Source organism: Setaria viridis, chromosome 8 (assembly GCF_005286985.2).
Source record: "Setaria viridis chromosome 8, Setaria_viridis_v4.0, whole genome shotgun sequence".
NCBI classification, from domain to species: Eukaryota; Viridiplantae; Streptophyta; class Magnoliopsida; order Poales; family Poaceae; genus Setaria; species Setaria viridis.
The window spans coordinates 36928030-36940300 of NC_048270.2; the positions used below are offsets into that span (position 1 = coordinate 36928030).

General features: G+C 45.8%; 1 long non-coding RNA gene across 1 annotated transcript; it reads left to right on the plus strand.

The window, feature by feature from the left end:
• The first annotated feature begins 553 nt into the window (after positions 1 to 553).
• LOC117866768 (uncharacterized) lies at positions 554 to 1847 on the plus strand. The gene is made up of 3 exons (XR_004642994.2): positions 554 to 697; positions 893 to 1140; positions 1279 to 1847. It is a non-coding gene; the product is annotated as an uncharacterized lncRNA (long non-coding RNA).
• The last annotated feature ends 10424 nt before the right edge of the window (positions 1848 to 12271 follow it).

Below are 12271 nucleotides of genomic sequence, written 5' to 3' on the forward strand. Positions count from 1 at the left end.
GCATTTTGCCTACGTGGCAAGTCATTTAATGAGGACCATCATCAATACAACATTGGGATACCCTTAGAGATTGACACCTGGTGAAATGAAGTGACAACGAGGCAAACTAGTGTGGTAGAAAGAATTATCCTAAGCCTTTGTAAGGAGAAAAAGATAAAAAAATTCACGAGTTTCTCAGATCATTGGGATCATGTTTATCGTCGATACAGCCAATTTCGACACGTACCCTCAGATCACTTCACTACTCCATCAGAGTTCATCACTGCTTACCCGTTCGAAGATCCTGTTATATACCACTACATAGAAAGTATAATGGGAAGCAAGTTGAACTAGACAAAGCTGCAAAATATGAAGCGCCGCAGCTTTCCCATGGCAGCCCTTGCTGCCATCATCTTCTTCCTCTCTGTCGACGCATCCTTCTCAGTGGGCGAAGCCGCCGTCAACCACACCTTCGTTGTAAGCATGATTCTCTACTACTATGGTTTTGATGTACACAATGAACCATATCAATTTTGAACAATTCATCCCGGTGTATGTATATATGTAGGTGAGCCAGGTGAAGATGACACTTGTGCATGGAGACACTGGTCACCGTGGTGAATGGGCAGCTCCCAGGGCCAGCGATAGAGGTCACGGAGGGAGACTCGGTGACTATTCATGTCGTCAACAAATCACCCAACAACATAACAATCCACTGGTAATCAGCTGAGTACCTACTCAATACAATCACTTTTCTTCCCAAGGACACTAAAAAAACCTATTAATGTAGATTCAAGCCGCAATGGTAGAGGTCGAAATAAAATAATAAGATGCTTTCCAGTAATTCATCAAAATAGAATATTTTATTTTATTTCATCTTTGCCATCTTTTTCTTCTGCGTTGTCTGATCTAGGCATGGAGTGAAGCAGTTGCTTAACTGTTGGGCTGACTTCGTGCCGATGATTACCCAACTCCCTAACCAGCCAAACCAAAATTTCAACTACCGGTTCAACGTCATCGGGCAGGAAGGCACCCTGTGGTGGCATGCTCACGTCCCCTTCCTCCGGGCATAACTGCATGGCGCCCTCATCATCCGGCCATGAAATGGGGCGAGCTCATATCCATTTCCAAAGCCAGACAGGGAGGTCCCGATCATAATAGGTTCGTGAATTAGTTGCATCATATTCTCTAGCTGTGTTAGGAGAACAGAAAGAAATTGTACCTGATTTTTTATTGCTGTTTGGAAAATAGAAGAATGGACTGTTCCTATTTGAATTGAACTGTCTTTGACTTCCGCAGCGGACTATTGGCAGCTAGACCTTGCACAGGCGGCAAGGAGGATGATGCATGGTTTCTTGTTTTCTTTCGCCAATGCTTCCACAATCAATGGCAAGATTGGAGATATCTTCAATTGCTCTGGTAAGAAATTACAGCATTGTTGTCCGTGTCAACGACATATTCCTTTTTTTCTGAAAAAAGTGTCTGGTTGAACTCAACTCTGGCAAGACCTACCTGCTACGAATAATTAACGCCGGGCTATTTTCCGAGTTCTACCTAAAGATAGCTGGGCACAAATTCACTGTGGTTGGTGCCGATGCCAACTACGTCAGCCCATACACCACGGATGTGATCGCCATCGCGCCCGGTGAGACAGTGGATGCCTTGGTTGTTGCTGATGCGCCCCCTGGAAGGTACTACATGGTTGCCCTGCCCAATCAGGCGCCATTGCCGGACACCCAGACCCCGGAATACACAACCAGAGGGATCATGCAGTACAGCAACAATCAGAGCTCTGCCGTTGATCCAGCAGGACTAATGTCAGATCGTGTTCTGGAAGAAGAAGAAGAAGATAAAGGTTCATCCGGTGATGTGCCAGTAGCACCTCAGATGCCAGATATAGAGTACATGACACAATTACATCTTACTACTTCCCAAGCAACTTGACCAACCTGTACCAAACGGAGGTCCCTCAGCGAGCTGATGAAAGTTTGTTCATCGTGCTCAGCCTGGGTTCAATATGTCAGCATGGCCAGTCCTGCAGGAGGGTTGATCACAATGAGACCATCCTCATCGCAACCATGAACAAGCGTTTCCTTCCAGCATCCCACGGGGAAGACGCCACTACCACTACGGGAAACAGGGGAGATGCCGAGTGCCAGGGGCACTCGGCGAAGGCCTAAAAACACTCGGTGAAGCCTTTGCCGAGTGTAACACTCGGCATCAGGCACTCGGCAAAAATTTTGACGGCGAACAGAACTTTGCCGAGTGCCAAATGTCGGGCACTCGGCAAAGATATTTGCCGAGCGTGTGAAAACACTCGGCAAAAAAACACCTTCGGCAAAGATGGAGGAACGGCGCGGCACGGTAACGGGAGGTTTGCCGAGTGCTTCACAGAAAGGCACTCGGCAAAGTCGAGTTGTTTGCCGAGTGCCAGTGGACAGACACTCGGAAAAGTCGAGGTGTTTGCCGAGTGCCATGGAGGAAGCACTCGGCAAACCGGCGCGTCCAGGTCAGGTAGGGAGGCCGCTTTGCCGAGTGCCAGGGGAGAAGCACTCGGCAAAGTACACGTGTTTGCCGAGTGCCAGGGGCGAGGCACCCGGCAAACTGGCGCATCCAGGCCAGTTTCTGTTGCCGTTTTGCCGAGTGTTAAAGCCAAAACACTCGGCAAAGCGGGCCTTTGCCGAGTGCAACACTCGGCAAAGTGGCCGCACCGACCCTGTTTTATTTATTTCTTACGTATAAATGACCCCTCTCAAACAAAAATCACAGGCATGTATATTACATCACAGGCATATAATAAGCATCACAAGCATATATTTTAGGTCACATGCACACAAATCACCGAGTACATGTTCTAGTTTCAACAAACCACAATTCCACAAGTATATGTTCGAGATTAAACGAGAAGTTCACAAACAATGCATAAGTCAGTGAGGTGGCGTCCCTGCAAACGGCCGCATCAAATCTGGGTCTTGAGCTTGGGAATTCAAAGCCACCGATTGATTCTGCACATAAAAGAAGACGTGTGAGAACAAGATTGATATCATTTAAGCTAAATAAGTCATCTGTGAGGTAACTAAGTCAAGTTTAAGCTAACTAAGTCAAGTATTGAATCTAAAGTTCAAGTGACTCACAGGAGTATGTGCGGGTGGCTGAGGTGGAGGGAATACCACCAGTGGCTGTGGCAGTGGTGTACCCATACTCGTAGCAGTAGCAAAATTTTGCATGTATTGAAGCATTTGTTCCATCCTCAACCGATGTTCTTCGTCCATCCTCTGCTGCTCCGCCTCCATCCTCTGCCGCTCGACCTCCATCCTCTGCCGAACCATCCGCTCAACCCTCGCCTCCATATCCTGTTGTTGCCTCTCCACTTGGGCCTACAATTTTTCATCGCAATATTACAATGCAAAGGTAAAGTACGTAACAACCAACGAACGATGAATGAAATAGAAAGAACCTGAAGAGCCTCCATCTGAAACTGTGTAGTGGTCGGCCGTGGGCGTATCACTGGGCTCGAATCCGTGCTCCTTGCTCGGATCTGGGAGAGAGTGGGAGTAGAGGCCGTGTCGATTACGCTATCGCCAATCCAATAGCGACCATGCTTCTTCCCTCCTCCCACTCTCATCACCACTTCTCCATCTAGATCCTGGGTGCTCGGATCGTAATCTGGCCCGTGAATCTCCCTTGCCATCGCCGTGTAGGAGGTGATGCGGCTATGGATGCTAGGATCAGAGTACGCATTGGGCGGGTCGTCCAGGTTCACGTTGATGTTGGCCGTTGCCTTACCCTTTTTGGATAAAATCCATCCCTTGAACTGGGAGCAAGGCTGGCCATCATGTGAGGACGACTGCAGCAAAAATACAAAATTATTACAAATTTAGCTGAATTGAGCGTTAGACAAAAAAAGTAAATTCCTGTACCCATTTTTCCCTATACTCATCAAGGCTCAAGCTGCCCTAATGGTGTGATGCACCTCGCATCATCAAACGCCGCTAACGGCAACCAAGGTGGTTCTCCAACCACCCGGGCTCAACCCACACGTCGACTATCCTTTCCTAGCACTGCATGTGCGCCCGGCACCACCACGCAGGCACCTACATCATCAAGTGTGACATGTGAAAAAAGAAATTAAGTGTGATTATTATCAGATAAAGTAAGTATCAGCATTCTTTATTTACCGCCATGAATTGGTCCTTCGTGAGGTTCATTGTCCTGGCCTCCTCTTTTTTGACCTTCATATTTCTATGTTGAGCGTAGAATTCGATGATGGCCTGGATGCGCGACTCGTAGTGCCTATCCTTCACCAGCTTCTTGGCGACCTCATCACAGACAGCGCTCGCCCGGGCCTCGAAACCCTCCTAGCATTTGTAGAAGTCCTGCATATATATAGAGGTATATATAGTTGCTATTTCAAGATTGTACGGTACAGGTGATGTATTGAGCAATACTTACCCACAGCTCGCCCTTCACCCGCGAAGCCTTGTTTGGGAATGACCGTCCTTCACGGTCAGCAAAGTCATCGGTAGCGACGTAGTGGTCCCAAGTGTAGGCTGGCTCCACCCGTCCACCGCGCTCGACCAAGCCCGGGAAGTGTATCCTGCACAACAGGCCAAGGATGCTGTTGACCTTGCGGTTGTGATCACCCCCACTAAGCTTAATCCAACTCTTGCACAAGTGATGAATTATTAGTTTCCATTGTAATTTTCAACACATAAAACAAAAAATTATTGAGAACATCTAAAGTCACATACCGCTTCCCACTGGGTTGAATCAGCGGGCGTCTGTGGAAAGGTATCGGTCGAGCCGGGAGGGACGACGGACCTCGCAACCAGATCTAGGTCTGCGAACCCCCTGCCTCCTCCTCCTCCCCCTCCTGCCCCTGCTCATCCTGCTCCTGCTCCTGCTCCTCCTCCTGCTCCTGCTCCTCCTCCTGCTCCTGCTCCGCCTCCTCCTCGTCACCAAAGCCGTGCGCGGAAGGTATCTACTCCTCAGACGCTGACTCTATTTCAGGCGACGGGTGCCTTGGCCCTTTACCCTTCCCTCGACCCCTGCCTCGAGTTTGGACCTCTTCCTCGACCCCATCCCTACCCCTGCCTCGACCCCTACGTCAACCCTTCCCTCGACCTCTACCTGAAGAAAACCCTGAGGAGGACCCTGAAACTTTACCTGCAACTTTTTGATACAAAGCTATGACCTTCCTCATACCGCCCACCATTGCTCAATCGCCTGCAATTAAAAGGAGTAAATAAATTAGTATAATATAAATAAAACATATGCAAAATAAACTAAACATTCTTGAAATAATAACATGGTATGACAAATAAAAAATCGTACATGTATTAGAAGTAATCATCATGATCAGGATTAACTGGATCATAAGTCTCATCATCACTATCACGTGTTTCGATGTAATCATGCTCGTGCTCCGAAGTTTGAGAGTCGTCATCACTATCATAGCCTAACTGTAATCGCTGAAGCGAATCTAAGTCCTTTGCATTCGACACCTCGTCTCCAGCATCCTCATCAGGGCCCCTTTCATTGTCTACTTCCATTCCAATCCCTTCGGTTAACTCTATCACAAAACTCCGTTCGAGACCGTCTTCTTGGAAGAACTCTCCGTCATACGTGTTGAGGTCTATGTTGTAATCTTCATTATTTGGTACAGGTAATTTACCATGTGGCGATACCTTGTACACAACATCCCAACCCTTTAAACGGTTATCAGTTTGACACGGGTATGACAGGTAATAAACTTGCGTGGCCTGTTGAGCCACAATATACACATCGTCTCCTGGTAAGACGGATGATTGTCGGATTTCGACAAGCCCAAGATTAGGGGTCTGTCTCACAACCGATGGATCGAACCAATGACATTTGAATATGACTGGCTTAAGAGGTTTGCAACCATGAAACTTGAGTTCGTATATTTCTTCAATTACTCCGTAGTACTCAAGACCATCCAAGCCCGACGTGAAAACTCCAGTATTTGTGGTTCTCCGATTGGGCCGACTCTGCTCGTGTCTTATTGTGTGAAAGCAATATCCATTCACGTCATAACCGGTAAATGACCTGACCCTATAGTCACAACCATCAGCAACCTGTCTCAACTCGACACTCATAGACGCATCAGTTTGGCCCTGCAAGTTCAAGTAGGGTCATTCGTTATATTATTCGTGTGTACGAGAAAATTGTAATATCAAACTAAGTACGAGCTAAAATGGATTGTACCTTCTGTTTGAACCATGAAATAAAATCGGGTCTTCCATTTCCTGCACCCTCCTTGAGAAGGGTATCAGTTTCTTGCGGGGTAGGTTGCCTTGATTTACGCCAAAATTGACGATGAAATTCCTTAAACCATCGAGAAAATCATGAACAGTTGCACCAAGAGTAGTGAGTACTTGAGAATAATCTTGTTGAGAACTTACAGCATATACGGCTCCACTTCTGATAGATTGCTCAACACGTACAACATGATAATGTGCCACTCTTCATGTTTCAAGGTCTTCGGGGTCGCACCACTTGCACTTTCGAGTTGCCCTCGGAAAATGCTAAGGCTCGATTCATTTTCGCCAGCATTGTAACGCTCGCGTGGATTGTGCACGCTAGGAAGGTTGTTAGCATAATATTTTGTTGTGAAGTTTGAGACCTCCTCCAAAATATATGCCTCTGCAATGGATGCTTCAATTTTGCATTTATTATTACATTTAGTTCGCAGAACCTTTTGACATCTCTCAATTGAATAACACCAACGGCCCTGCACAGGCCCCCTATTCTTGCTTCATATGGGAGGTGAAGAATCATATGCTGCATCAGATTGAAGAATAAACTAGGTTACGTGATATACGAACATCAAATGAAAACAGAAGTTTAAGATGCCTCACCTTGCTATCCTGCAAAGTGACGAGTCGAGGACGGTCCTTGTGAGCCTCTCCTGCAAGAAAAGAACATTGTACTGTTAAGTCGAAATTTCGGCAGCACCTCCCCTGCACAGGGAGGTTTTACCAAAACCTGCAACAAAAAAAATGGCACGATGGCCGACAACCACATTCTCACCAAAGTGACGGCACGATGGCCGACAACCACATTTATTGCAAGTGTTTGGTACAACAGCATTATATCGACATGGATTTTAACTTACAAAGTCCTTTTCTAATTCATCTCTAAAAGAAAATCATTTTCTAATTCATCTCTAAAATTAAACTCCTTACAATACCACCTCTCTATCTTCTCTAAAAGAAAGTCATTTTCTATTTTATCTCTAAAAGCAAAGTCCTTACAATACCACCTCTCTATCTTTTCTAAAAGAAAGTCATTTTCTAATTCATCTCTAAAAGTAAAGTCATTTTCTAATTTCTAATACCTAATTCCTAATTTCAAAATAGAATTTCTAATTCCTAATTCTTAATTTCTAATAATTTCTAATTTCAAAATAATGAATTACCGGGAGAGCCGGCCGGAGGAGAGCAGGCCGGCCGGGGTGGAGGGCCGCCGGGGGAGGGCTGGCCGGCTGGGGGAGGGGCGGCCGGCCGGGGGAGGGGCGGCCGGACAGTGAAGGGCCGCCGGCCAGTGGAGGGGCCACCGGCCGGTGGAGAGCCGCGGGGTCGGCCGGGGCGGAGGGGCGCTCGGGGTCGGCCGGGGCGGAGGGGCGCCCGGGGTCAAATTATTTTAGGCAGTTATAGCTCAAATTTAATTTATCTCAATTTAAAATCTATAATTGGAGGTAATACATTAAAATTATCAAACGGATACGAAAAATTCTCAAAACTTGAAAGGAACCAATCTATATTGTCCATTGCCTATACAAAAAGTTTTGAAGTCCAACTCTAATTCGACCGTCACTTTGACTCCAAATCTTAACAGTTCATTATGAACTTCTAGACTATTCTCTCGAGATGCTCCGATTTGTTAGCGTCGTACGTGACAGAAGGTGCGAAACCTTCTCAATTTTTTTCCAAAGTCTCCATGGATGACATCATGAGATCTTGAGAAATCTCGTGATTTTCAGAGTTCGTTTGTTTTTTCTAGAATTTATAAATCATTGGACCACACGTTTGTGGTCGTATTTTGTGACCAAGATGTTCGAAATTCCTTTTCATTTTTGGGTAAGGACCCAGAGTGGACTCACTAACATGAATCAGATTTTTCCACTGAACTTATTCCATTATTTAAAACACTTGCAGTTCAAATTTGCCCGTAACCGAAAAAATCCTATATGTGCTATAAATTTATTAAATATAGCAAACTGATCCAAAAATATATGAAATTTGAACATGTAGTATCACATGTTATGTGTGGAGAGTAGAAAAAGTTTGGAGGGCAGGGGAGGAAAAAAAATTACTATTTCGCCGAGTGTCTACGAAAAACATCCGGCAAAGCTACGGTTCGCTGAGTGCCGATGGGCCGCCACTCGGCAAAGAAACGGTTCGCCGAGTTCCGCTGGGACCGACACTCGGCAAAGCAACGGTTCGCTGAGTGCCGCTAACGGGCACTCGGCAAAGTGCAAACGGCGGCCCCGCAGCGTAACGGCGGCCGCGCGTGCTTGTCACGTGATATAGCTTTGCCTAGTGTGGCGTTTTGCCGAGTGTAATAGTCACGTTTTGCCGAGTTTTTTTTTGTGGCACTCGGCAAACGTGTGTTTTGCCGAGTGTTTTTTTAATGCCGAGTGTTTATTTTGATACACTCGGCAAATATGCATTTTGCCGAGTGCGCGACAGTTTGCACTCGGCAAATGGAAAAACACTCGGCATTAGCTCGGTTTCCGGTAGTGTACTAGAATCACACTACTACAACACTGGAAGCGTGGACTTGATGCAAGAGCTTCCCGACAGACCACCGAGGGCATTCAACTTCACTGACGATGGTGCCTAGAGCCAGCGTATAAGGCCACGGTGGTGCGGAGGTTCCGGCATGGTGCCGTAGTGGAGATGGTGTTCCAGAGCACAGCAGTTCTACAAGGCGATTCCAACCCGATGTATCTACATGGTCACAACATGATCCTTCTTGCACAGGGGTTTGGTAACTTCGATGCCGCGAAAGATGTTGCAAAATACAACTTGGTGAATCCACCGGTGAAGAACACCATTCTTGTCCCAAGTTCAAAGCACGGGAGCTGCAAACAATTATTTCACCACCGTTTTACACTTAAGCCATATATATCCTTCGTACAAAGACCAGGCGGATTACACATAAAGAGGTCCAACTAGCTAGCTTCTCAACATGCGACTAGTAAACCTGAAGCAAGATCGAAATAAGAATCAAGAAGGCAAGCAGTTTCAATGTCTATTTTGTTTCGTCTAAATACATGTAGAACGTGGTAAACTAAAACGTATACTATAATCTTTTAAGAAAACACCGTTGACCTAAAAAGGAAGACATCTAACATTATTTTATAAAAAAGAAACTAGTGAACAAAGATATTGCAATAAGAAAGACATTACGAATACATTAGCTGGTGTCTTGTACGTATTAAGTCATAGAGTGCAAATAGTCGTACGTGAAGCATTTCCCCGATACAAAGTATGTTTAAAAGTGAAAATTCCGGCCTACTATCTTTCTATCTTCCCATAGTTATCTCTATGAATCCTAAAATTGTAAACTTTTAATTAGAATACTAACTTCATATATGAGTATTGAAATTGATGGCACATATAATAGATATCGATACACCACTTAGAATTTCTAGTTTCGCCACTGCTTGAGTGATACCATATGATCTTTCCTAAAAGGTTCTAGAAAGGTAGTTTACTTGGGGTATATGCATTTCTCGGTGGAAGGACACTGGTACCGAAGTAAGCAGTTCCATAATTTTTTTGGTGGCATGCCCGAATTTCATTGTGCTCCAAAATTTTTTCACCAGGGCAGTGTCTTCAAGCAAGGCACTGAAAAAATAGGTTTAAGGATTATTTCATGGAAACACTTGCGGAGCAGCAGCAGTCCGGGCTAGTATTGATGAACCAGCCACATCAGTGGGCCACCTAGTTATTGGAAATGGGTTACAATGTCAATTCTGTTGTTTGGATGGAGATGAAATTGCTACATGGAATCAAATGAGATGGCAAATACCAATTCATGTTTGGATGTCTAAATGGTGAAATTGAGAGAGAGAGAAGGGGAGCGACGGGCGGCGCAGGTACCCGCCGTAGGCCACCTCTGAGCCGCGCCACGCATGGGCGGCCACTGGCTGCAACTCCGCCTAGCTTGCGCAGGTTGCGAGGAAGATCGGAGGGGGTGCCGTCACAAGGAAGATGGGAGAGGGCGCTGGTCACGATGAAGAAGGGAGGGGGCACCGCGGTGAGGAAGATGAGGAGGGGGACCAGGACAGAGGGGCGGCGCGGCTCGAGACTTCGAGAGAGATGGAGAGATGCGAGACATGGGAGAGGACCAATTCTAGTCAATACGGAGGGGGCACACTCGGTATCGAGGGTGAAGAGGTGTGAATGCGGTCAATACCGCTTGGTATTGAGGTTGATTTCCAATTCCGAAGCTGAAATATCTACATCCAAATGTAGTGTAAGGCTTAAGCATTTATCCTTGCGGTGCTTTTTGGGCCGGTTCAAAGGCCGATGGGACCCAGGCCCAGGTTGCTCTATGTTTTGCTTCATGCCACAGATCGGTGTTGCCCATCCCTTTCATTTGACAAAGGTGACGGCTGGTGAAGGAACAGCGTCACTAATAAGATACAACATCAGTGACATGTCTCAACAAGAGGCATCACTTATTACTGGTCTCCTATCATTGGCGACACGTCTTAATAAGAGCCGTCATTGATATGTGAACGTATTTGTCGGACCGAAGATATTAAGTGATGCATTTCAACAATCTGCATCACTAATGTCATGTTAGTGACGCATTTTTATTTCGTGTCACTAAATAGAGCGTCACTTTTGTATGATTCTTACGTAGTGTAGTGAAAAGACAATTAACTTGAATTAGGAATGAGAAGCTTAGGGAACGGGCCTCTATCTGAGTTGGTTAGATGGTCTCAATAACACTCTTCAAGTCATGGGAGCAAATTTCAGGCTGGAGTTAAAAAAGATCTCCTCGTCTAGTACCACACAAAAGCATAGGTCAAGGCCAAACTAGGTTGCAGCGGTGGTTGGTTTGGGTCCTCCTATCTAGGGTAGTTGCAATGGTCGTCAGCCCAGTAGTAGTATTACAATAGATTACAGACTCCTGTGTAAGGGTGGGGCAGAAGTTTAGGTGTTTTCTTGACCTACCTGAGAAGGTCATTCTCCTAGCATAAACATAGGGCTATGTCTTTCCCCTGCAGGTCGAGGTTTTAAGAATGACAAGCTTAGACCGAAGGTGCAGCTATATCATTATATGTTCCAAACTAAATGTTGGGTACAATATTTTGCAAAATATTGTAGCCAGCCTTTGCTAGGAACTTAGTACTGTAATTCCATTCGTAAACCTTATTCTGCACCCCGATGACACGAATGAATTGGGAGGCAGTGAAGCCTGGACTTCTTGTTGCTCCGCCAGATAAGCATCAAAGAAGCCCTCCTAAATGCGCCCTTACAGTTATGTACGTTTGGGGGCTGGCGGTGGTAGCAGGTTCTGTAGGTAGTACTGTATGTTAGGTCCCGTTTGGATACACAGTGCTAAACTTTAGCACCCTCAAATGGAGTGCTAAAGTTTAGCACTTGGGGTTGTTTGGATACAGTGCTAAAGTTTAGCACCTTGGGTGAGAAATGACTACATTGCCCTCATTTATGACTGGCTTGGAGAAAAGTGGAGAGGAGAACGGGGGCAACTAGGGAAAAAGTAAGCTTGGGACCACTTTTAGCACCCATTAGCACCTTTTAGCACCCCTTTGATGTGCTAAAGAAAAGTGGGGTGCTAAAGTTTAGCACACCTGTTTGGGAGCTCCAGTGCTAAAAGGGTGCTAAAAGTGAGGTGGTAAAGTTTAACACCCCTTCCAAACAGGGCCTTAGTGGTACGGCACCCAGCAATGCACGAATGAAGCACTTGTGTCAAATCCATGAGCGTGCTCTGTCAGATACACATGTACACACCCAAATAACCTAATCCCTGATTTCTAGGGTCAAACAAGAAATATAGTTACTTGTACCCTTCTTTCAACGAACTTCGATGTAGCCGTAATTAATTCGTATTGGAAGTCGTAACCACATAATTAGCACTATGCACTTAAGAATGTGTTGTTTCTTTGGCTCACACTTGCGCGGACAACATGCTTGCAGTTTGAAGATAGGAAGTGCATCCTGCAGGCATGCAGCCCGTTAAAAATAAGTTCTACTCCCTCCGTCCGGCAAAGAGTGTCAGTTTAGAA